This window comes from Aotus nancymaae, unplaced genomic scaffold (assembly GCF_030222135.1).
Source record: "Aotus nancymaae isolate 86718 unplaced genomic scaffold, 86718_ANA_hifiasm-v0.15.2.pri h1tg000043l, whole genome shotgun sequence".
Taxonomy (NCBI): Eukaryota; Metazoa; Chordata; class Mammalia; order Primates; family Aotidae; genus Aotus; species Aotus nancymaae.
In genome coordinates, this window is record NW_026988457.1 from 15,652,060 (window position 1) to 15,677,756 (window position 25,697).

The window sequence follows — 25,697 nt, forward strand, 5'->3', positions numbered from 1 at the left end:
AACCTCACACAATAAATAAAAATTAATTCACTATGGAACACAAATCTGAACATAAAACATAAAACTATACTATAAAGCTTTGCAGACAAACTATATATATGACATATATATATAGTATATGTGGTAATATGTATATAAATATATTTATATACATATTACTTAGAGATAACCTTGTTTCAGACAGGATACAGAAAATAATAATAACCATAAAAGAAAAAAAAGCCCTGATAAATTAGACCTCAAAATTTAAAACTTCTGCTCATCAAAAGATATCACTAAGAGAAAAAATTAGCAAGGCACAGGTTGGAAAGAAATACTTGCAAAATATACCTAATAAAGTACTTGTTTATATATTTACATATATGGCTCATACATACAAAGAACTTCTATACCTCCATAATAAAAATACAAACAACACATTTAAAAAATGATAAAATAATTTCAATGAACATTTTACAGAGAAAATTATAGAAAAGACCAGTAAGCATATGAAAACGATTTCAAGATATTAGTCATTAAGGAAAAGGCATATTAGATCATAATTCAACAACACCACAAACCCACCAAAATGGCTAAACCTAAAAGTCAGACAGTACCAAATATGGCTGAGGTTATAGAACAACTAAAGCTCTCATATTTTGTTGGTGGGAATATAAACAATTAACTTTGAAAAAGATCTTGCAATTTCTTCAAAAACTAAAGGTACACCTATTTATGACTAGAATCCTACTTTTAGATGTTGACCTAATATAAATGAAGATCAATGCCTTCAAAAACATCTATATAAGAATGTTTATAGAAGCTCATTCATACTAATCAAAACGTGGAAAAATGGATAAACAAACTGGTAAAATGGAATACAAGTCAGTGATAAATAGAGAACTGATTGATCTCAAAAACATTATGCTATATGAAAGGAGTCTGACACGAAAGAGTATACATAGCATGGTATCATTTATATAAAGCCCTAAAATAAGAAGCAATTGGCTCTTGGGGGGCCTGCAGGAACTTTCTGGAATAATATAGATTTGGGTACAACAGGTAGATATATTTGTCAGAACTCCTGGAAATTCACTCATAAAAGTTGTGTGTTTTATTATATGTAAATTTTACCTTAAAGGAAAAAACAGAATCATAAAATTTAAATTCTGGTAATAATGCACACATCCAAGTATTTAGGAAGATATATAGTAATATCTATAACTTGCTTTGAAATGTATCCAAAAGTAAGATTCATGAATGGATAGAGGGATAGAATGATGCATAGTGGTGGGTATATGAGTATTTGCTGTACATTTCTTTAAACTATTTGGCATAGTTAAATATTTGCATAATAAAATGTTTAAAGAAAAAATCCTTTAAAACTGAGTCTTTCACCAAAAAAAAAAAAAAATTTTAAAAGAAAAAAAGAGAAAGCAATCCCAGCTTTGTAAGTTACTAGCCATGTTTCACAAATGGTCTAAGCCTAAATCTCCTCATTTATAAAATAAAAAAAATAATATCTACTATACAGGACTGTTAAAGGATTATACTTGCCAATATATATAAAATACAGTTCCTGGTATAAATAAGCAGTGAATAAATGTTTTAGCTACTATTTTTAGTAAGCACAGAATGTCTGTAGCCATAAACACACAAAAATAAAATTTCCTGAAAAAGAGAACAATCTTGGCACACTTTGTTAAAATAATTGTTATGTTTGTTGCATAGACAAAATCAGACTCACCGTGATATTTTTCTACATGTGAATACCATTTATTAGGCTTTTTAAGTGAATGAGCTAGTAGAAAGGAAATATTATATTTAAAAAGCTCCATAAGGCATATTTTTAGAAATGGTATTTCCTTGACTTTCGTTCCAGGAAAATTCTAACACACGGCACGGAGCATGTGGAGCCCAGAAAAGAAAGCCTACCAGATGCCACAGCAATAAATAGAGTAGGGCCTTGGAGACGAAGCATGAAAGGAAAATGTGGAGCATCATATCTGCAGCACCCTTCTCCATCTGGTATTTAGCCCACTGAAGTTATGGGATTTTTGGAAATTCACCTTTGTAGGCTATCTTTAATTATTTTTCTTGTTTATTTGTTCAGCAAACATTTAAATCGTAGCCTAATATAAGCCAAGTTCTATGCACGCTTTCCAGGACCTCCACAAAATAAAGCTGGGTATAGAAATTTGAGGGAAAAAAAAGTTCTAAGTACAGTGTAATGAAAGGTTAATACTATTTACATCTTGCCATCTCTTTTTACAATATTAATTTCACAAATACAATTTTAGCATTTCCAACCCATAAATTAAGCAACAGCATATTTCCTCAAATGGCAGGAATTCTCAAACAGGAAAAAAAGGGAGTAGAATTTCTTAAGTGGGTAATGTCTCATTTTGCTAAGAAGGGCAGAAGTGAAAATAGCTTTTTATATATTATATTTCCTATGGGGCTTGTATTACCCTTTTTATAAATAGATATTTTCCATGCAAGTGGAATTTCATCACATGATCTTTCAATTTAGTAATCTTTCTGATGAGCAAACTGAGCTGTAAGATGTTGAACATTGTTTCATCCTACTATGACTGCCATCCTTTGGCTTGTCGAATATATATTCTTGTGATAATTCTAAGAAACTACAACTATTGGATTTTTATTCAGAATTTTTAAGCAACAAAAAATTCTTTTAAATTAAATGAAAAGTACATTCCATTCCCTTAGCTCATCTTTTTTTGACGGGGGTGTGGATCGCACATTCTCTGCTAAAATTTAGGATGGAATTTCTAATAGTGATGGCACTGTTCAGTAACTAATAGTCTTTTGTGTGTGTGAAAAATTCTAAATGAATGGAAATGATCTCACAAATTTTATCTTGAAAATGTCTGCCTATGGTATTTATTCAAGTGTTGTCCATAGTTTAGGAAAGAATTTAGAAAAATGTCCTTTTTATAAAAATAGATAGTTATCTTGCATCTATTTAAAAGGAACTACCTCCAGCATACATACTCATCTCTGGGCTATCAATAAAAGTTACAGAAACACTAGCTGCATGCCAAATTTTGGGTTAATAGGGAAGAGAAAGCTGGTTGGCAGTCACCCTTCCTAGTACTTATCTTTTCCTCCCCTTATCTCCCCTGTGCTAGGGGTGCTGGGATGTCTGTACTCTGTAACCTCTTCCTCTGAGTGGAGACAGAAGCAGGAAGTCAGGTGACCTGCACTTTAATGTTTTATTATTCTTCCCCTTCAGTGAAACCTTACTTTTAAGGGGAAATAAAATGCTACATGTAAATGAAAATCGTCACTTGGAAATCATCATTCTGGTTTACAGCACCAACACACCTGTAATCTTAAAACATCCTTTTAATTTAAATAGTAATGAATTTGTCAAAAAAGTGTATTAGGAGAACTATAGTCAAATTAAGTTTACCACTGGCTTAGGTTTTCTAAGTTAATACAAGTTGCTTAAGACAGTGAAAGGCCAAACTTCTGTGATTCCTTCCAGTATGTATCATCCTGGAGCAAAAATCTTAGGGGAAAATTAGGGATTCGTGACGCAAGATAGGGAGGATTTTTATTGTTGTTGAGGTTTCCATTATTGGATTGACTCGAGAGTGTACAACCGCCCTTAAAATGAAACATCACCTACTTCCAACAAGTGTGCTCTCTCCCTAGTTCACCCTAATTAAGGCGGCTTTCCTATATTATTTTTGTCTCTTATACAAGCATCCTTGAGATTCTTTGTGCTTAATTATTTATGTCTTTGTCTCAAGTGTTAAGAGCACACTTGAAATTTAAGATTTTTCTAAGTTCCCAGCACTTACTAGGTTTGTTTTCTGCTTAGACCTGTTTATCTAATTTTGTCTTCTAGACACTTTTGGGAATAATACATTGCTTATCCTTAAATTTTGCACTGCAGTTTCTGTATGGAAGATTTCAAATTCAGGTTTCAATGTATTCGAAATGAAGTTGCTGGTCCTCTCACTGGAATTAAGAACTACACTTACTTTTTTCACTCTTCTTTATCGTATTTCAAAGTTTGATGAGTACCTTCTCGAAGTGTATTTGAAAGATTTAGAATCCAGTACCAGGACCAGTACCAATCTTCCTTCTGCTAAGCCATTGGTAGCCTAATTATTACTTTCTTAAAAAATTAATATGGACGCTGATATATAAAGAAAAGGAAAACAAATATAGAGGGATTTCAGCAGACATGTTTTCTCATGTTCCTCGGTAGCTTGACCCTCCTGGCTGGTATTCCTGAGAGAACGGGCCTGCTCACAGAGAAAGGGAGAGGGAGGCAAGGAAGTTGCAGGTCTGCTGGTGATTTGAGCTGAGTCTTCATGTGATAACTTGAAGGCAGACAGATTGGCAGAGCAGTGAGCTGATTTTCTAAAGTAAAATCCATCAGAAATAGAGTTTACAAGGTGTTGGAATTCTACCACATTTATAAATAAATGTGCCACATAAGAACCCAAGGCCATCAGCAGATCTATCATTATGATAGCTATTAATAAATATCAAAAATTGACCATTAAGAAAATAGCACTAATTATCTCATACTAGGGATATCAGTACCACCACAGAACAAATTCTACTTAAAAACATATGTGAGTTAAGACTGGAAAGCATTTCCCTGCTGATTCCACATGTCCACAATAGCCTAAGCAGTGTAGGGATGGCCAGCAGGGCAGGGATAGGGAATGTATGCCAACATTTCTGACAGCAACTCTATTTTCTGAGGATTTAGGCTCAATTATCAGTCTGCTGAAAATGAAAATTGGCATAAATATTGTAGCTTAGTAGAATTCTATCAAATACAACAAAAATGAAGATTAAGGAGGGAGAAACCCTACAAACTTAAATTTCAGAAAAGACCAGAGCATGCTAAGGAAAACCAAAGGAAGTTCTCAATGCTTAAATCTTTTCATAAAGCAAATCACATTGGGAAAGTGGGAAGATCATTTACAGTCTAATAATTTCCAGCATATGGAAGGGAGTAAATAATTTAAAAGGGTAATGATTGAACCTAGGAAAGGCTGTGTCAGTTCTAGAAATAGTTGCTTTTACTCTTGAATTTTTAAAGTTCCTTTTTCTTAGTGGTGGCACTGGCCCAGGCCATAGTCAGATACAAAAATATAACCGGCCGAAAAAAAAGGGCTTTAATCTCTTAGAATAGCAAAACAGAATATGAGAATAGCCTAAACTCTAAGACATACAGCTCTTAAAATTTTAACATAGAGGATACTTTTTTTTTTTTTTTTGAGACAGAGTCTCGTTATGTCACCAGGCTGGAGTACAGTGGCATGATCTTGGCTCACTGCAACCCCTGCCTCCCATGTTCAAGTGATTCTCCTGCCTCAGCCTCCTGAGTAGCTGGGACTACAGGCACACGCCACTATGCCCAGTTAATTTTTGTATTTTTAGTAGTGTCGAGGTTTCACCATGTTGGCCAGGATGGTCTCAGTCTCCTAATCTTGTTTTCCACCTGCCTTGGACTCCCAAAGTGCTAGGATTACAGGTGTGAGCCACTGCACCCAGCCAGGACATTTTTTTTAGAGCCCTAAATAAGATAGGAACCCTAAACACAGACTCACAGACTTTAATTTTAATACTTTCGGGAATGGATGGTCTGAGTTAACTCTAACATTCCATTTGTTTATAAACCTCAGTTTTCAATTACAGGAGGTCTAAGCATTGAAGTGTTGAAGTGTTCTAATAGATGAAAGATGATTAATAGAAATTTTAACATATCTCCAAGTCAAATGACCATGTCACTTCTACAAATATTACTGTAATCTCTACAAATATTTGTTACTTTATTTATTCACTCAATCATTCAAAAAAAGATTTATTGAGCACATGCTAGGTAAAACACTCTATAAAAGAAGCCTAAAATCTACCAAAAATACAAATATATATTCATTTGAGAATTTTTGATAGTTTTCATTTTGTGAATGTACCAGACACTAAACAACATTTAACTTGAGACAGATCTGAAACCTTTAACAATGTACTAAACTTTTAAAAAATCATGCACATTTTTCTTATGTGAGTCTGAAACAAAGAGACAAAAAGAAATTTTTTATTTGTCTAACAAAAGAGAAAAGGCCTCAAAAACTAACTGACCTCCCAGATAATGCAGTGTAAAAGAATGTGCAACTCAAAAAGTAACTCTCCTGGACACCAACTGAACCTTTAGAAGTTAAAGGGGGAAAATAACCCCTTCTTCCTTCTTTTACTCTCTATAGTTTGTCTTTGTTCTGTTTCCCTTGTCATTTCCTACTCTTCAGATACAATTATAGTTGATTGAGATGTAATGAGTAAAGCCGCATTAGAAACTGCTCATGGAAAAATCAATAGAAAAGGATAGAGGCACATTCAACAGAAACAACAAAACGAAACAGAAACACCGTTGAGAAGAGGGAAGTAAGAGGTTTTTGTAGCAGAATGTACAGAGCAGATATTTCCCAACTGCCTGTTCTATGGTAGGTGAGACACAGCAGCATCCCACAGTCACCTCATATATCCACTGTAAAGAAGAGATGGTGGGTGCAGGCAGGTGATTGTCCAGAAAAAGCAACAGACTGGTTCTATTATGAGAAAGTGGACATACTTCATTTGTGGAAAACTATGTAACAATTAACCACTATGAATGAAGCAAATCTCCATATATTGACAGACAGAATTCTAAAACAAAATGGTATTGAGAAAAAACAAGTTTCAAAGGTATATATTCAGTATGATCCCACCTATGTAAACTTAAAAAAAAACTGCACATACATATATATAGACTAATTATAAATATATATGTGGTGAACGGTATAATATACAACAACCTTATTATCATGATAGTACCTCTGGGAAAGGACAAACAGATATCTGAAGAACATTTTTTAATTTTTAAATATGGGTATGGATACATAAGCTTTGCTCTTATCTGTAGGTTTAAGCTACTTGACAATAAAAATTAATATATTTGTGGAAATTTGTTGTTTAAAAAAAGAAAGCTGTAGAAAATGAGACAATTAGAAGGAGCTGTTCCAATAAGTCTAACTTTCTTATTTCTGAGCTGAGCTGAGAATATACAAGCATGATTATTTTCCAACTTCAGAAAGAGAAACAATGGAGACGTACTGCAGAAGAAAAGACTGTCCTTGCAATGAGAAGTCAGTGGCACTTTTGGCAAATGGATGGTCATTTCCAGATGGAAGTGAATTGTCTGAATATAGTTATATTGAGTCCTCTAGTTTTAAAAGAATGTTTCAACTCATACACTATTTATGTGAGTTACTCTTTGTCTTCCTTATGGGGTGTGAATATGAGGTTTAAGGGTTTACAGTTAATAGATGTCAAATTTTCATTGTTTCTACAAATGTATGTAGAGTCTGGATTTTGGAATAACAATCTGCACACTTACAATCCTGATTAGCTGTGCAAGACTACAATTAATATTACTTTTTTAAGCTTCTCACAAACACTCCCTTTTCTTTCAAAATTGCCAATAAACATTTTCTAATATAATCTGTAAGGAGCTCATTCATTGGATGCTGGATGATTCCAGCAGGAAGGAAACCTACTAATATTTTATTAATTTTGGATCACATGTAATTCTTAGAATTAATGGCAAGGAGCCAGAGAGGTTTTTTTTTTTTTTTTTTGTAAATCAAAGTAGAAAATAAGCCTGAAATGTTTCACTAGTAATGCAAGTCATTTGAAATATATTATTAAATATGAGGAGTAGAAATAAATCACAGATGCAAGTGGTATTATACAGTGTGCATTTTTCTGAAAAAAGTAGACTCCATGCATGAGGATTAGATATACACCCACAATAAGAGGGCATATTGATCTATAATTTTCAGTATTACATCCTTGTATTTTTTATTATATGCTATTTTTCAACTAGTAGAGGAACGTGTTCTCATAAAGCTAATATTTATTCTGCTATGTTTATACAGCTAGTAGTGCATTTCAGGAAATGAGAAATCTGAGAAGCCAAATATAACTTGATGTCCTATGCACAAAAGAAGACAAGACAGGAAAATCCCCATATTTTAAAAACCTGACTCAGGAACTCACTCAAAAAGCTTTAAATAATTAAATAACACAACATAATAAAAGTCTTTTGATATTATTTTTTCTATCCCCATAAACATAGCCTATTCATAGATGATACATCTTACCATGTAGTATTCCACATTTTACTAGAAATCAAAGAAAAGGACCCTTCAGTCCAGTTCTCATTTTCAACACTGTACTTACTGTGTGTATTTTGTGGAAGCTAAGGCAGATATTAAGTATAATCCCACTATAAAAATTGAGATACTCCTACTGGAAACTGTTGTTCATTCATGAATTCTCATTTTATTATTGAGTAACCCGTGTTAAGAATTCAATTAAGTAACCTGAAACAGGTTACTTAATAATAAAATGAGAAGAATTCAATGATTTCTTACATTAAACCCAAAGAAAATAGTAGTGAATGAGAATTTGGGTTTTTGTGGGGAGGCTGTATTCATATTATATTATGGTAAAAGCCTCAAGAGGTCAGAGCCATTTGAGGGGGAGAAATTCCCCAAAGCGATTGGTGGAGAAATTCCCCAAAGGTCAATTGTCTCTATGTCCTCTCCTTCTAGTTCATAATTGCACTTAAGCCCTTGGGGAATTAGGAGAAAACAGAAGTTGTCAAGTCATTTCCCCATACTTAGCATGCATAAAGATGGAACTGGGTGTTGGCAACACTAAGTGAGGCAGAAGGCAGAAATGTTAAGGGAGACAGCAGGAGGTGAGGCCAAGGATTTTGGGACTGAAGGGAGAGAGAGGTTAGGCTGTAATCCAGGGCTCTGAGCTCCCCACAAATGAATCCTTGAATTTCTGAGGCAGCTTGTGACCTAGAGCAGAGAGCTGAAACTATGGTGCTTGGTGAAATGCAAGTGAAAAAAAAAAAACTATTTTATGACTTACCTTTTCTCAGTCTTCTCGCAGATTTCAGATTTTCTACCCCTTCTGCTCTCAGTAACTGACGTGCTACCTTTGTGGCATCAGCCCCACCACTTTTCTGAGGTCCAAGTTTGGCTGTTCCCTCCATCCCCAGAGCTGTCCTTTCTCTGCCATTTTCCTGTACTGAATTCTAACATTATCTTTCCCTCATCCATGTTCCTATATCAAGGCAAATGATCTCCTTTAAACACCAAACCAGAATTTCTGGTTTTTCAAAAGAGTCTATCCCTCCATGTATGTATGTTAGTGTATTTCTAGGCAGCTAAAAAAATAAATGTCAGCTCAGAGTAGAAGAGTACAATAGAGTGGAAAGAGAATGATACCCAGAGTTAGAGAAAGGGGGTACTCCTAGCTCCACCTTTCTGCTGAAGTAGCTGGGATTACAGGTGCCTGCCACAATGCCCAGCTAATTGTTTTTGTATTTTTAGTTGAGATGGAATTTCATTATGTTGGCCAGGCTGGTCTTGAACTCCTGACCTCAAGTGATCCACCCGCCTCGGCCTCCCAAAGTGCTGGGATTACAGGCATGGGCCACTGCACCCAGCCAGTTACTAAACATTCTAACATGCATGGGACAATCTAGCAACTGTCCCACTTAAAATGCCAATACTGCCCTGATGAAGAAACATCAATAGATGATTTTTAATGCTCCTTCAACTTATTTGGGTTCTTAAACTTAAGCAAAATGTAGCAGATTTAAGGGACTCAGGAAAGAACTGTGAGGATAATTAAAATTCTGGATTATGTAAATTTATAGGAAAAGTTTTAAAAATGGGCTTATCTCTCCCAAAGAGAAAAAGGATGATTTAAGAACTGAGACTATGATGATACAGGGGAACTCTGACCAATAAATTTTCTTATTCCATGGAAGAAGAAATAAATTAACATGATATGAGGTCAAAAATTATACTGGCTTTCTTGAGAAAGATTCAAAATCAGAAATGAAAGAGGGGACATTACAACTGATATCACAGAAATAAAAAGGATTATGAGAGACTACAATGAACAATGATATGCTAACAAATTAAAAACCTAGATGAAATGGATACAGTTTTAGAAACATACAACCTACCAAGGCTAAATAAAGAAAAATGTAGAAAGCCTAAACAGATCCATAACTGGTAAGCAGATTGAGTCAGTAGTTAGAAATCTTCCAACAGAGATAAGTTCCATATCAGATAGCTTCACAAGATAATTCTACCAAACATTTAAAAAAGAATTAATGCTTATCCTTTTCAAATTCTTCTAAAAAATTGAAAAGGATGGAACATTTCCTAACTCATTTTATGAGGATAGCATACACCTGATACCAAAGTCAAATATGCCACAAGAAAACTACAAGCCAATATCCCTAATGAATATAAGTGTAAAAATTCTCAACAAAATATTAGCAATTTTTTTGCTAGCAACAAATACTAGCAAACCAAATTCAAGAGAAGTATGTAGTATGCTGCATGCAGCAGTTTGGTGTTGAATTTGAGACCTCATACTTCCTGATGTCAAAATATGACAACAAACTCTCTATATGTTATATATAGAGTTTCAGTCATTAAGATGAAAAAATTGTACAATATAAAAAGCTACTACAGTAGTCAGAATGGCATGGTACTGACATAAAGGCAGATACATGGACCAATGAAGCAGGAGAGTCCAGAAATAAACCCATACATATAGGGTCAAATTAACTTCAACAAGGGTTCCAAGACTCCACAAAAGTGTAAGAATGGTTTCTTTAATAAATTGTGCTGGGAAAACTGTATAGCCACATGCCACAGAACAGAAGTGGATCCTTATTTTATACCATACACCAAAACCAACCCAAAATGAATTAATAATTAAATACAGTATTTGAAACTATACAACTACTAGAAGAAAACCCAGGGGAAAAGCTCTATAACATTTGGTCTTGGCTGTGATTTCTTAGATATCACAGGAAAAGCACAGGTAACAAAACAAAAATAGACAAGTAGAATTATATCAAATCAAAAGGCTTCTATGCAACCAAGGAAGCAATCAATAGAATGAAAAGGCAACTTATGGAATGGAAAAAAAATCTGCAGACCATGTATCTGATAAGGGGTTAATATATTAAATATATAATAAACTCCTACAACTCAACTGCAAAATATCCAAATAATACAATTTAAATATGGGCAAAGGACTTCAGTAGACATTTCTCCCAAGATGACATACCAATGGTCAACAGATACATGAAATGATACTCAGAATCACTAATTATCAATGCAAATCAAAACCACAATGAAATGTCACCTCACACCTCTTAAGATGGTTATTATTTTTAAAAAATAGACAAATGTTAGTAAAGATATAGAGAAACTGGAACCCTTGTACACTGAGGGTGAGAATGCAAAATGGTACTTCTGCTATGCAGTATGAAGATTCCTCCACAAATTAAAAATAGAACTACCATATGATCCAGCAATTTCACTTCTGGGTACATATCAAAAAAAAAAACTGAAAACAAGATCTTGTAGAAATATGTGCACACTCAAGTCCACTGCTGCATTATTCACAATAGCTAAGACGTAGAAACGACCTAAATGCCTTGTGACAAATGAGTGAGTAAACATGGTCTATGTGTAGAACAGAAGATGATTAAGCCTAACAAGGAAAATCCTGTCATCGGTGACAACAGGGATAAACTAAGGTCATTATGCTAAGTGAAACATGCCAGTCACAGAAGGACAAATACTGTATGATTTCATTCATATGAAGTACCTCAAGCAGTCAAACTCATAGAATAAGGTAAAATTGTAGTTGCCAGAGCTGAAGGGAGGAGAAACAGGGAGTTGCTTTACAACAGGTATAGAGTTTTAGTTATTCAAGATGAAAAAATTGTAAGGATTTGCTGTACAACATGCACAGAGTTAACAACACTAACGTATGCACTTAAAAATTTGTTAAAGGGTAGATTTCCTGTCTTATATGTATGTTTCTTTAACCACAATAAATTAAATAAATAAATTTTAAAAACTAAGAAAAAAGGAACTTGGATCCCTGGGTATGAAGGTTTGAAAGCAAATAGATTGGCCAGGTGCAGTGGCTCATGTCTGTATTCCCATCACTTTGGGAGGCCAGGGAGGCGGACCATGAGGTCAAGAGAATGAGACCATCCTAGCCAACATGATGAAACCTTGTCTCTATTAAAAATACAAAAATTAGCTGGGCATGGTGGTACATGTCTATAATCCCAGCTACTTGGGAGGCTGAGGCAGGAGAATCACTTGAAGCAGGGAGCTGGAGGTTGCAGTGAGCCAAGATCGCACCACTGCACTCCAACCTGGTAATAGAACAAGACTCTGTTTCAAAAAAAAGAAAAAAGAAAACAAATAGACTTTTATTGGTTTCAGACAGTTCACACAGAATCTTGCTTGTATACCAGGGAGAAGCACTTAGATAACTTCTCACGTCCTTCTCAGCACTTCTGTTTCTATGGAAACAGTTATTAGGTTCCAACACACTGTGATATCCTACTGAATTGACAGGCTGGAGAGCTGAGGATGGAGGCACAACTTCCCATGTACCCCATACCCTAGTAAATACCCCCTGCCTCACTGTTCAACGGGGGTTAATCATGAGGCCCAACAGCGAAGGGTGCAGTGGGAAAATTGGAGTCTAGCCCAGCACTACAGTAAAATCTACTTTGATTCTTAGTAGAAATAAAAGAAATAAAAAAAAGTAAAACCACAGTAAAGGGCTATTAAGGGAGAAAGCATTTGTCACCGTGGACAGAATAAAAGTACCTCCAAATGAAATAAATGCCTATGGGAAAAGATATGTCATGCTAGAAAGTACTGTGTTCCTTCTCCTTTGCTCTTCATTTAGTTTTCATCCACTCAATGGACCAAGCCTTACCCTATATCCTGTTTCTTTTTCCAGCTTTGAAAGATGCATGGACTGAATTTAGCCTGTGGTTAGGTCTTTTGTCAGAAAGTACCTTCAAAATAAAAGTGTTTTACTTGGTACTATCTCAACTGCAAACATGTATTTCCAAAATGAAATGCTTGCTCTGCTAGCAAGCTTTTTCCTTGAGTAAGCAACAACATTTTTAGTAATTTTTCAAACTGTTAATACACATACACACAAAACCCCAAACAAATCCTATTCTATCATTTATAAATCATAGGGTGAATATCCCCTGGTAGGACTAACTGAAAACATTCTGGCTACTGAGTTTTACAATTTGAAAAATGATAATACTAGTTGATATTGACAAATGTGGTTTTGATTTTCAATGTTTCAAAATATAATTTACCCATAAGGTCTTAAATAATTGAAAGTGCTTAACTAAATCTGATATATGTAGACCCTTGGTATAAATTGAATCTATTCAGTTAGAATTTATAAACACAAAAATAAAATTTGTTTTAAGCCAATATGGGGTATATTTTATTTCTAATATCCTTGTTACATTCCACAGAGTATACACAACTAAGTATGACAAGATATTTATTTTCATTTATATCTAAGTTTCAATGAGATTAAGAAATGAAAATCTGTTTAAAATCTACTCCCAGAGTTCTAATTGAAATAGAGTATAAATATTTTCCATTAAAAATATCCTTCAAAATTAGTATCTTCAGTTAAAAAAAAAAATGAAAAAAATCAACAAACCTTAAAACTGCTAGCAGCTCAGAAGATAAGTATATTCTTTGGGGACTTGATTGAAACAATGTATTCATAAAAGTCTTTTAAATGGATGCTGTTCACAAAGGAAGTCCCATGGAAGACAGTGTGGTTCTGACATACCAGAGGCTTCTGTAAGCAAAGAAAAGCACATCATTAGGAAATGTCTAAAGTGCCATTACTGCCTGTAATGATATTATTATCACCTGTATGTATTATCAGCGTGATGTTATTAATTTCTATCAATTTTGTACCCCAAATCTTCTTATTCATAAATGGCAGGGTGGGACAGTAACCTTTCAATCTTGCATTTAGAAATTTCTAAAGGTCAGGAGTATTTATAACTAAGCAACCTTCTGCTTTTCCTCTTATCTAACTAGGCTGGGATTGAGTAACTATGAGCAGGGTATGAACACAAGGGCAATGACAGTATTTACTGAGTACCTACCAGATACAAGGCACTGTGCAAGTGGCTTTTAAATCTGAGATCTTTAATATGAACAGCCCTGCAATTAAAAAGTATTGGCTCCATTTTACAGATGAGAAAACTCAATGCATAGATTGCTGACCTCAGGCTTAGAACCTGCAACCATCAAAGTCTCAAGGCCTCAGGGCAAGTACTTTCCCTCATCTCACTCTGTGGACTTGGTGATTTAGACAAATATTTCACAAACTGAATTGAAAAGAGAACAGGTAACAGTGCAACATACTAAATTAATTCAAATTTTACTCATTAAGAACTTGTGTTGCCTAATTTGCTTTAGTTTTATATTAAATATTGTCTTATTCAGTCAGGCCCACATAAATACAAATGCCCAGCTTTAAGCAGTATATTTTTTTCTCCCAACCTTTCTTCCTTATGCAAAGAGAGAAAGTTGATGGAAACTGAGGAGCTCCTTTGTGTTTGGTGTAGGATTGTGTGCAGGGCTACATCCAGGCTAGCGCTGCAAATTTCTCATCTTCCTCTGGCTCCTCCATGTGACCCACACTTCCTCTACTGTCCCGATGAATGAGAACATTTAGTTTTGCTGATCAGGAACGGAGCCCACATCCTCTGTGGCTATCACCGAGTGATATTACTGTATCTCTTTGTGGCTACATCCACCTTAATGGCTGATGGTGACAAAGCCAGGGCTCTAGCTGGAATTCCATTCTCGTTTTTAGCTAACTATCTACACATTTGTTTCTGATGGTTCCAGTGCCAACGCAGAGACCCCCCCACCAAATTACCCTCCACCAGATGTCCCAGTACTCACTCTCACACTGTGTCTAGGGTCACTGCTGACCAAATAAATGCTCCTGCACATCCCTTGGAATGATAGCTTTGGATGTCATAGACTTTTGTCTGTCATGAAACTTTTAGCTCATGGCTACAACTGCATGACCAAAAGTCCCTCAGATAGACTAGAAAATGATGGAGTCAGGAAGGTCATGCATAACTTTAAAAATTTTTAGTTTATTGGATTTTTGGCCACAGAAGCTTAAGTCATGCATAAAGAAACAAAAAGAAATGATTGATAATATTTTCAAGTTCTACAGAACCAAAGCCTAGAATTATTACATGAAGAAAAAAGAAAAAGAACAGTGGAAAACAGATAGAGTTTATCTTTGCATCAAAGAAAAAAGGAGAGCCTGACAAAGAATGGGGAAAAAATACTTGAACCAATGGATCTAAACTAAGTGAGGGGAATGTGAAATGAATAGCAACTCTTCTTACAACCTCATACACTAGCATTCTGTTTACTACATGCCATTCAAAAACAAATTTTCAGGCCAGGCACGGTGGCTCACGCCTGTAATTCCAACACTTTGGGAGGCCAGCAGGCAGATCATTTGAGGCCAGAAGTTCAAGACCAGCCTGGCCAACGTGGTGAAACCTGTCTCTACAAAAATTAGCCAGGTGTGGTGGTGCACACCTGTCAGTCCCAGGTATTCAGGAGGCTGAGGCTTGAGAATCACTTGAACCTAGGAGGGTAGGTTGCAGTGAGCCAAGATTGCACCACTGCACTCCAGCTTGGCCTAGAGAGTGAGACTCTATCTCAAAAAACAAAAAACAAAACAAAAAAAATTTTTTTTCAGATTAAATGCCTACACAAGTAGGCCCTTTTTCTATAAAATTCTAAAGGTAATTTTCAAACATTCATTCAGCCACTATTTATTAGATACTTATGAGCCAAACAATAAGTTGGAAAATTCCAGGAACACTGCAGTAATCAAGACAGTCTTTTAGTCAAGATCTTACTGTCTTGTAGAGAGATACAACTAGGATGTCAAAAACCATAACAAGGTGGTACCAGTGGGTGTTTGTAATAATGGGGTCTGAAACCAAACTGTCTGGGGATGTTCCGGTTTCATTACTTCCTGGCTGTATGACCTTGGGCAAAGTACTAAAACTCTATAACTTAGCCTCCTTATCTGCAGGATATACTTCCCACAAAGGTTGTTTGAGGATTAAGTAAAATAAGCCATATTAAGTGCTTTGTGCACTGAGTGGCATACAGTAAGAAGTCATCAAAAGTTAGGAAATGTTGGCCAGGCACAGTGGTTCACACCTGTAATTCTAGCACTTGGAGGCCAAGGCAGGCAGATCACTTCAGGTCGGGAGTTTGAGATCAGCCTAGCCAACATGGTGAAACCCCATCTCTACTAAATACAAAAATCAGCTGGAGTGATGGCTCATGCCTGTAATCTTAGCACTTGGGAGGCTGAGGCAGGCAGATCACTTGAGGTCAGGAGTTCGACCAGCCTGGCCAACATGGTCAAACCCCATCTCTACTAAATACAAAAATTAGCCAGGTGTGGTGGTACATGCCCATAATCCCAGCTACTTGGGAGGCTGAGGCAGGAAGAATTGCTTGAACCCTAGAGGTGGAGGTTGCAGTGAGCTGAGATCATGCCACTGTGCTCCAGGCTGGGCGACAGAGCAAGACTCCATCTCAAAAAAAAAAAAAAAAAAGGGTTAGGAAAGATTAGTACTATTGTTGTATAACAGATCATGGGTGATATCAGTGATGGAAAATGTGCTCTGAAGCTTCAGAGGAGTTGGAGATCCTCTCTTTCGGGGATGAAGAGAGGCTTCAGTGAGGAAGGTAGCATTTAAGATCAACTATAACTAAACAAACAGACATGATTAGGCATTTACAGAAATTCTTCTATCATAACTGAAAAGCCAGAATATTATACACTTTAGAAAAAAATAGGTTTTCCATAGCTTAGTTGACAAAAAAAAAGAAAAGAAAAGAAAAGAAAAAAAAATGAAATTAGACATTATTTTCCAGGGTTTGGTGTGAAAGTAGATATTGAACCTAACAACACAGCCAGGTAATAGTACAAAGAAAATCAATGTACTGCTACCAAGAGAGGTACATGATCCCATAGGATCCTGTTCTATTCAACTGTAATCCAAAATGACACCATGGCTTTTAATGGAGCTTGGCAAGCTCTAGACATGCCAATTTTAAACTTAGCCTCAAATTTAAATCACAGGGTTTGAGACTCAGATCTCCAATGTGACCTTTCCTTGGCATTGTTCAAGAAAACATGTCTGTCACTGTGGACAGAAACCATACGCCCTTTTACTCTGGAAAGTATAATGAAAAACCATACTGTACTTTTACAAGCTCAGAGCCACAAAATGATGGTGGCTGTAATTCCCTAGAAGCAATAGAAACAAAGACTGTTTGATTTGTAATGTTCATTTAGAAATGTTGTCTTACTGCACTAATAAGCATTGGTATTTCCCCCATACTCAGTATTTTAATTCAAAAGAAGCTTGTCAGGAATCTCATCGTTTATGGATTTAACATATAGTTCCTCTGAATACATTCATTTTGCAAGGGCTCACTGAGAACACTACTTTGTCCTTGCCAGACCCATACAATATTGTACTGAACAGAGGAGCTAAAAGCCCACAGTGGCTTGAATTCCCCTACACCCTCCCTGTTTCCTAGCCCTGGAAGGTCTAATTAAAGAGAGTGCGAGGGTTTGAATGTGTCAGGTGTTCCCAATGTGATAGTATGAAGAGGCAGAGCCATTAAGACATGATTAGGCCATGAGGATTCCTCCCTCATGAAAGTGATTAAGACCCTTTTAAAAGAGGCTTCACACAGCATTCAGGTAGGTGGTCCTTCTGCCTTCCACCACGTGCAAACACAGCATTCCTCCCCTCCAGATAAACTATCTTGGAAGTGGAGAGCAGCCTGCACCACAGACAATCGAATCTTCTGGTGCTTTAATCTTGAACTTTCCAGCCTCTAGGACTGTGAGAAAATAAATTTCTATTCTTTAATAAGTTACCTAATCAATGGTATTTGTTAGAGGAATGACAAAGACAGAAATTGGAACCAGAGGAAGGGGATAATGCTATAATAAATATCTAAAAATGTAGAAACAGCTTTGGAATTGGGTAATGGGTAGAAGCTGGAATGGTAATGGGTAAATGCTGGATAAAGCCTCTACCATCATGAACAGAACATTAAGGGCAACTCTGGTGCAGGCTAAGAAGAAGCAGAAGGCTGTAGAGAAAGTCTGACTTTCCTATAGATGCCTTAAGTGGTTGTGAACAGAATGTTGGTATAAATACGAACAGTGAAGATTATTCTGTTGAGATCTCAGATGGACATGAGGAACAAGGTAGTGAAACTTGAAGGAAGGGCCATCCTCGTTACAAATTGGCAAAGAATTATGCTGAATTCTGTCCTGTCCTAGGACTTTGTGGAATGCAGAGCTTAAAAGCAATTAACTAGAATATTTGGTGGAGTAAATTCTGAATTTGCCATTGTCCGAAATTGTGAGAATTTGGGAAATTTTTAGCTTGGCCATGTGGAAAATTTTAAAAAGTGCATTTAGAAGAGAAAACCAAAGGCATGACCAAGTGACTGTTTGGTTAGGAGATGAGTATGGATAGAAGGAAGCTAAGTGCTATTCATCAAGACAATGGACCAATGGCCCTAAACACATTCTGAAGATCTTTGAGGCTGCCCCTCCCATCATGGGCCCAGAGTACTAGGGCTTTGAGGGCAGAATGGTTTTGAGGAAGGGGCCCAAGGTGCCTGGGGTATCTGGGGGCTCACTGTCCGGGGCAATCTCAAGTCTCTGCTCCCCACATTCTGGCACAGCATTCCTCAGCCTCCCCAGCTGTGGCTTGAGTGAACCCAGCTGTAGCTATAAACCTCGGCAGCCTCCATGTGGTGGTAGTTCTGAGGCTTACAGAGTGCAAGAGCTGTGGAGGCATGGCTACTTCTATCTAGATTTCAAAGGATGTCTCAGGCAGCCTTGGGACCGAGGCAGGGACCTGCTTGCCACAGAGGCAAGGCTATGGCAGAGAGCATTCACTAGCTCAATAACTAGTAGAACTGTGGGGTCAGAGCCACTGCAGAGAGGCCCCAGTATGGCAATCCTTAGTGCAGCCGCAGCCATGGGGGCAGGTCCCCCATTATTGTAGAGCCACAGCATGCAATTCCAGCCTGAGAGAACTACAGGGCTGAACTCCAACCCATGAGAGCTGCTTCATGGGCTATGCTCAACAAAGTTGTCATAGAAGGATCTCCTGGAGCCTTGGAGACCCAACCCACCCCAGTATGTCTTGAAGGCAAGACGTGAAGTAAACGATTACTTTCAAGTCTTAAGATTTAATGTTGGTTGCCTTGTTGGGTTTTAGACTGACTTGGGACTTGTTACCCCTTTCTTCTTTGCTATTTCTCCCTTTTGGAATGGAAATGTCTATCCTATGTCTGTCCCACCATTGTATTTTACTTTATTTTTGAGACAGAATCTCACTCTGTCACCCAAGCTGGAGTGCAGTGGCAGGATGTTGGCTCACTGCAACCTCCACCTCCGGGGTTCAAGCAATTCTCCTGCCTCAGCCTCTCAAGTAGCTGAGATTACAGGTTCCTGCCACCACACTGGCTAAATTTTTGGTAGAGACAGGGTTACATCATGTTGGCCAGGCTGGTCTAAAACTCCTGGCTTCAAGTGATCTACCTGCCTTGGCCTCCCAAAGTGCTGTGATTACAGGCATTAACCATTGTGCCCAGTCCCAGCATTGTATTAATATTTTACAAGCATATGACTTGTTTAACTTCACAGGTTCACAGCAGGAGAGCAATTTGCCTTGAGATGAATTGTGTCTTGAGTCTCACCCATATAGGATTTAGATAAGACTCTGGATTTTAGACTTTGAGTTGATGCTAGAACAAGTGTAGATTGGCTACTAGGATGGAATCAATGTATTTTGCGTGTGAGAGGACACAAATTTTGGAGAGGGGCCAGGGTGGATTACTGTTGTTGGAATGTGTCCCCTTCAAAAATCAGGTGTTGCCAATGTGATAGTATTGACATTGGTGTTTTTTTTTTTTCTTTTTTGAGACAGAGTCTTGCTCTGTTACCAGGATGAAGTGCAGTGGTGCGATCTCAGCTCACTGCAACCTCTGCCTCCCAGGTTCAAGTGATTCCTCTGCCCCAGCCTCCCGAGTAGCTAGGACTACAGGTGCATGCCACCACACCTGGATAATTTTTTGTATTTTAGTAGAGATGGGGTTTTACCATGAGAAATTGGTCTTTTAAGAGATGATTAGGCCATGAGTACTCCTCCAGGTAAATGAGAATAAGACCCTTATTAAAAAATGTTTCACACACACTTAGATAATTGCTCTTCTGCCTTCTGCTATATGAGGGCAAAAGGTTCCTCCCATCCAGAAGAACTATCTTAGAAGAGAGCTTCCCTTTCCAGAAAACTGAACCTGCCAGTGCATTTATCTTGAAGTTTTCAGCCTCCAGAACTGTGAGCAAACAAATTTTTATTCTTTATAAATTACCTCATCTATGATATTTTGGTATAGCAGCACAAATGGACTAAGAGTGAGCCTGCAGTAAAAACAGAGTACCCTTCTTTATCCCTTTCACTGAAAACCTGTCAACACTGTTTTCCATTGATTGTAACTCATGATATCACACTTTATGCACTACCATTGTGTCAGTTCATTCTTATATTGCTATAAAGAAATACCTGAGCTTGGGTAATTCATAAGGAAAAATTTATTTTGGCTCACAGTTCTGCAGCCTATATAGGAAGCATGGTGCTGGTGTCTGCTTCTGGTGCAGTCTCAAGAAGCTTACTATGGTGGAAGACAAATAGGAGCAGGTCCATCACATGATGAGAGCAGGGGCAAGAGAGAAAAGGTATACGTCCAAGACTCCTTTAAACAATCAGATCTTGCATGGACTTATTGATAACTCACCTATCACAAACAGGATGGTGCTAAATCATTCATGAGGGATCCATCCCCGTGATCCCATCACCTCCTACCAGGCCCTAACTCCAACACTGGGAATCATATTTCAACATGAGATTTGGAGGGGACAAACATCCAAACCATTATCAACCATAAACTCCTAGCTAGTATTTATTCCTGTAGTTCATCCTGAAAAGAGCCCAAAATGGGTCATCCTCAGACTATAATGGTGACAAACATTTGAACTAAAGTGAATGAGGCAGGGCACTGTGACTCATGTCTGTAACCCTAGCACTCTAGGAGGCTGAGGCAGGCAGATCATTTGGGGTCAGGAGTTCGAGAACAGCCTGGCCAACATGGTGAAACCTTGTCTCTACTAAAAGTACAAAAATTAGCCAGGCATGGTGATGCAGGCCTGTAGTCCCAGCTACTCAAGAAGCTGAGGCAGGAGAATGGCTTGAACCCAGGAGGTGGAGGTTGCAGTGAACTGAGATCACACCACTGTACTCCAGCCAGGGCAACAGAGTGAGACTCAGTCTCAAAAAAAAAAGTAAGTGTATAGATGAGATAATTCTCAAAATGTAACTCTGTGTATATCCACTATTCAACAACTTGCAAGGGCTCCCTATTTTCCAAGGATCAGACCTAAGTTCTTCACCAGAAACATCTGTTCCCAGCACCCTCTGTAATTTCAAAACAGACTATTTCTGACCAAAACCCTTAGATCAAGTAGAAATAATTTGCTCATTATGTTATATAGTGAATCTCTCAACTAGAGGCACATCATAGTGCATAGGATGTCACCTATGACAAAAGTAATAAATGACATCTCTCTTGCCCTCTTTCTTTAATATAAGCTGCTACTTTGTGAACCACATTATGGAGAGGCCCATTTGGAACGAAACTGAGAGATGTTTCTAAGACAATAGCCAGTGAGAAACTTAGGCCCTTTGTCTATTAGCCTATGAGAAACTAAATCCTACCAACAAACAATGAGCTTGGAAATACATTCTGCTCCAATTGAGCAGAGCTGCTGTAGATCCTGCTCTAGCTGAAATTACTACAGGCATGGTCATTGCTTTGACTGAAGCCTTATGAAAGACTCACAGCTGGAAGACCCAGCTAAGGCATGGTGAGATTCCTGACTGTTGTTAAAGCAAAATCAAGATGGGGACCAGACCTGAAAAATTCCTGAGCAAACAAAACCAGAGGCCTTAAAAATAACCTTAATCTTGCTTAAATTGTTAACTTGGGTCACTTCTGATAAATGCTTACATTAGAACTAAAACTTAACCCAGTGCATCATAAGCAGCTAACAAACATAATTATGTGACTAGGGACTTTCCAAGAAGGTATCAAAGAAAAGGCCATTTTGTAATTGCAAACTAGTCAATTAATTTTATTTTGCCTTTGCATTTTCCCAATAAATACTCACCTCATTTTGTCATTGAGACACTAAGCCTCTTGCAATCTGGTATTTACCCATCCATAAATTGCTTCTTACTCAAAGTCTTTAAAATTTTATGCCTTTAATTTTAATGCGGTGATAGTTAATTTTATGTTGTCAACTTGGCTAGGCCATGGTACCCAGATATTTGCAAACACCAGTCTAGATGTTACTGTGAAGATGTTAAAATTAACATTTAACTAGTAGACACTAAGTAAAGCAGATTCCTTTCCAAAATGTGGGTGGGCCTTATCTAATCAGTTGAAGCACATAAGGTAAAACAGACTGAGGTCCTCCAAGAAAGGGAATTCTGCCTCCAGATTGTCTTTGGATTTGAGCTGTAATATTAACTCTTCCCTAGATCTCTAGCCTGCTAGCCTACCCTGCAGATGTTGAACTTGCCAGTGTCCGTAACTACGTGAGCTAATTCCTTAAATTATCTTAAATTTTTTTTTCTCTCTCTCCCCCACTCCAACGTGGTATAGTTATCAAGCTAAGAAATTAATATTTATACATGACAATTAACTATGGTCTATACTTTATTCTTTTTAAACTAGTTTTTCAACTGTGTCCCATTTTTGTTCCAGGATCTAGTCTAGGATGCCACGGAGGTCATTTTTCTTTAGTATGCACCAAACTGTGACAGTTTTAGGTTTTCTTTGCTTTTCATGACCTTGACAATATTTAAGAGTACTGGTCTGATATTTCATAGAATATTCATAATTTTCCAATGTATTGTCACAGTTAGATGTGCGTTATGGATATTAGGAAAAAATATCACAATGGTAAAGTACATTTATCACAATACCAAAGGTGCATGATATCAACATGACTTTAAATGGTGATGTGAACCTTGATTACTTGATAAAGGTGGTGCTTGCCAGGTTTCTTCACAATTACTACTTTTCTCTTCTATATTAGTTTCAAGCAAGTCACTAATTCTATCATGTAGTCAAGTGGAAAAAATTAAGTTCCATCTCCTGATGGAAGAATATGAAAAAAATTTAGACATATGTGAAAAGCCAAAATAGTAATTAATATGTTAGAGATACTACTTTGAGCCATTTTAACTGTCCTGCTCCTTGTTAAAGTTTTGGCCACTCATTTTTAGTATTCATCATGGAGTTTTGCCTGTAGGAGTTCTAACTAGATGTTCTAATTATTGTTTCTCTCATACCATCTTTTTTTTTTAATTTAGAATTCTGCAAGAAAGATACTTGTTTCTTCTCACCCATTTATTGATTCATTCAGTTGACTATTGACAATATTATGGACTCATGGACAATTATTTTATTATTTGAGGTATATAGCCCAGTATTATTATTTATTGTTTCTCAAATTGTTGCAGTTTTGGCCATTGGGAGCTCTTTCAGGTTGGCTCCTGTTAGTTCACTGTGTCCAATCTTAGTTATTATCACTATTTTTTTAACATTTTTCATGCTTCCTGCTACTATAAGATGCTCCAAGCATATCTGTAATAGATATCAAGCTAACCAACAGAGAGGACAAATCAGTAATCTCAGAAACACATATTAAATGTTAACAAACTATGCTAAATGCCATGGAAAACAATCAAAGTTTAAGATATTTCTGCCTTATAGGACACTATAATCTATTTTTCAAAGGTAAAACAAATGAACAAAGATGACTGAAAACACATAGCAGTGCCAAATTATATCAATAAGGGCTGGAGAAGCTTTCAGAAGAGGAAAAAATACCACTGAGTTTAATATGCCAAGAAAGGAGGTCCAGGGAAATATATATGGTACAGTCAAGTGCAGGAATTATTATTATAGGATATCAGAAGCCATAAGAAATAAAATCATCTTAGATGAAATAGACAAGGGGTTAAGCAAGGATAAGCAAGAGTAATTCAGAAACACCTTTGGTAACAGCTGTAACAACTACTTCCAAAAAAGACACAGGTTGCAAATAGAAAAATAAATAATAAACATCAATATCCACAATACAAAGATCCTGGACACAAATCCACTTACCCACAGACCCTGACACCTGGCCCACCCATGGACCTCATCAACAGGGCCACCTGTAGACCCTGCCAAATGTCCTGCCCAGAATCTTCCAAAATGATTTGTGAAGAGCTTTCCCTGCCAAAGCCAGTCTATAAATATGGAAAGAGGTGACTGCTTCTTCAAGGGCACAGACACCAAAATAAAGATACAAGGATCACAAAGAATCAGGAAAATGACACCACCAAAAAGACAAAATAATATTCCAGTAACCAACCCTAAAATAATGGAGATCTGTAACTGCCAGACAAAGAATTCAAACAATTACCTTAAAGAAGCTCAGTGAGCTACAGACAACATATCAGGAAAATAAATAAACAAAATTAGAAGTTCAACAAAGAGATAGAAACCATAAAAATAACCAAACAGAAATTCTGGAGCTGCAGTTATTATGACTGAACTGAAAAATTAAACAGTTTCAACAGCAGATTGAATCAAGCAGAAGAAGGAATAAATTCAAAGACATATCATTTCAAATCATTAGTCAGAGAGAAGAAAGAAAAGTGAGAAAATCCCACTAGACTTACAGCAAGCAAACTAATCAGCAAGCAAACTAATATATGCATTAGCAAGCAACATCAGCAAGCAAACTAATATATGCACTATGGGACATTCAGAAGAAGAAGAGAAAAAAGAACAGAAAGCTTATTTAAAGGCTGAACTTTTTAAAATCTGAAGATGAAAATGGACAACCAAATTCATGAGAGAACTCAAATAGGTGGAACCTAAAGAGCTCCAGGAGAAATTACTATTAAATTTTCAAAAGCCAAAGACAAATTTGAAAGCAAGAGAAAAATGACTCATCACGTAAATAAATTTCCATACAACCATTAGCAGATTTTTCGGAAGAACTGTTGCAGGCAAGATGAGAGGGGGATGATATATTCAAAGTGCTGAAAGAGAAAAAAAGCTGCCATCCAGAAATACTTTATCTGGTAAAAATGTCTTTTAAAAGTGAATGAGAGCTAAAGATATTCCAAGACAAATGAAAATTAAGGAAGTATGTCAATACTAGGTGCTCCTTATAAGAAGTGTGAAAGGGAGTTCTTCAAGTTGTAACAAAAGAATACTAAACAACAATATACAAGTATATAAAAATATAAATCTTGCTGATAAAGGTAAATACACAGACTAATACATTACAATGTATATTGTAATGGAGATGTATAAGTCACTTTTAATCCTAATAGAAATTAAAAAGATAAAAGTTTTAAGAATAACTATAACCAAAATATTAATAATGCACAATATAAAAAGTAAATTATCACATCAATATCAGTGTGTAATAAACATGTGCTTTTGTAGGTAACTGAAGATATGTTATCTTAAAATAGACTGTTAATAAGTTTTATG

The 25,697-nt window shown here is 36.6% G+C and overlaps 1 protein-coding gene across 4 annotated transcripts in view; it reads right to left on the reverse strand.

Moving 5' to 3' along the window:
• The window catches only part of ENOX1 (ecto-NOX disulfide-thiol exchanger 1), a 505,667-nt gene that overhangs the window by 303,147 nt on the left and 176,823 nt on the right, over window positions 1-25,697 (reverse strand). For all 4 annotated transcript variants that reach the window (XM_021669313.2, XM_021669309.2, XM_021669314.2 and 1 more), the window contains exon 2: window positions 13,624-13,767. The gene's annotated coding sequence lies outside the window, so the exon portion shown is untranslated. The remainder of the gene's footprint in view (window positions 1-13,623; window positions 13,768-25,697) is intronic.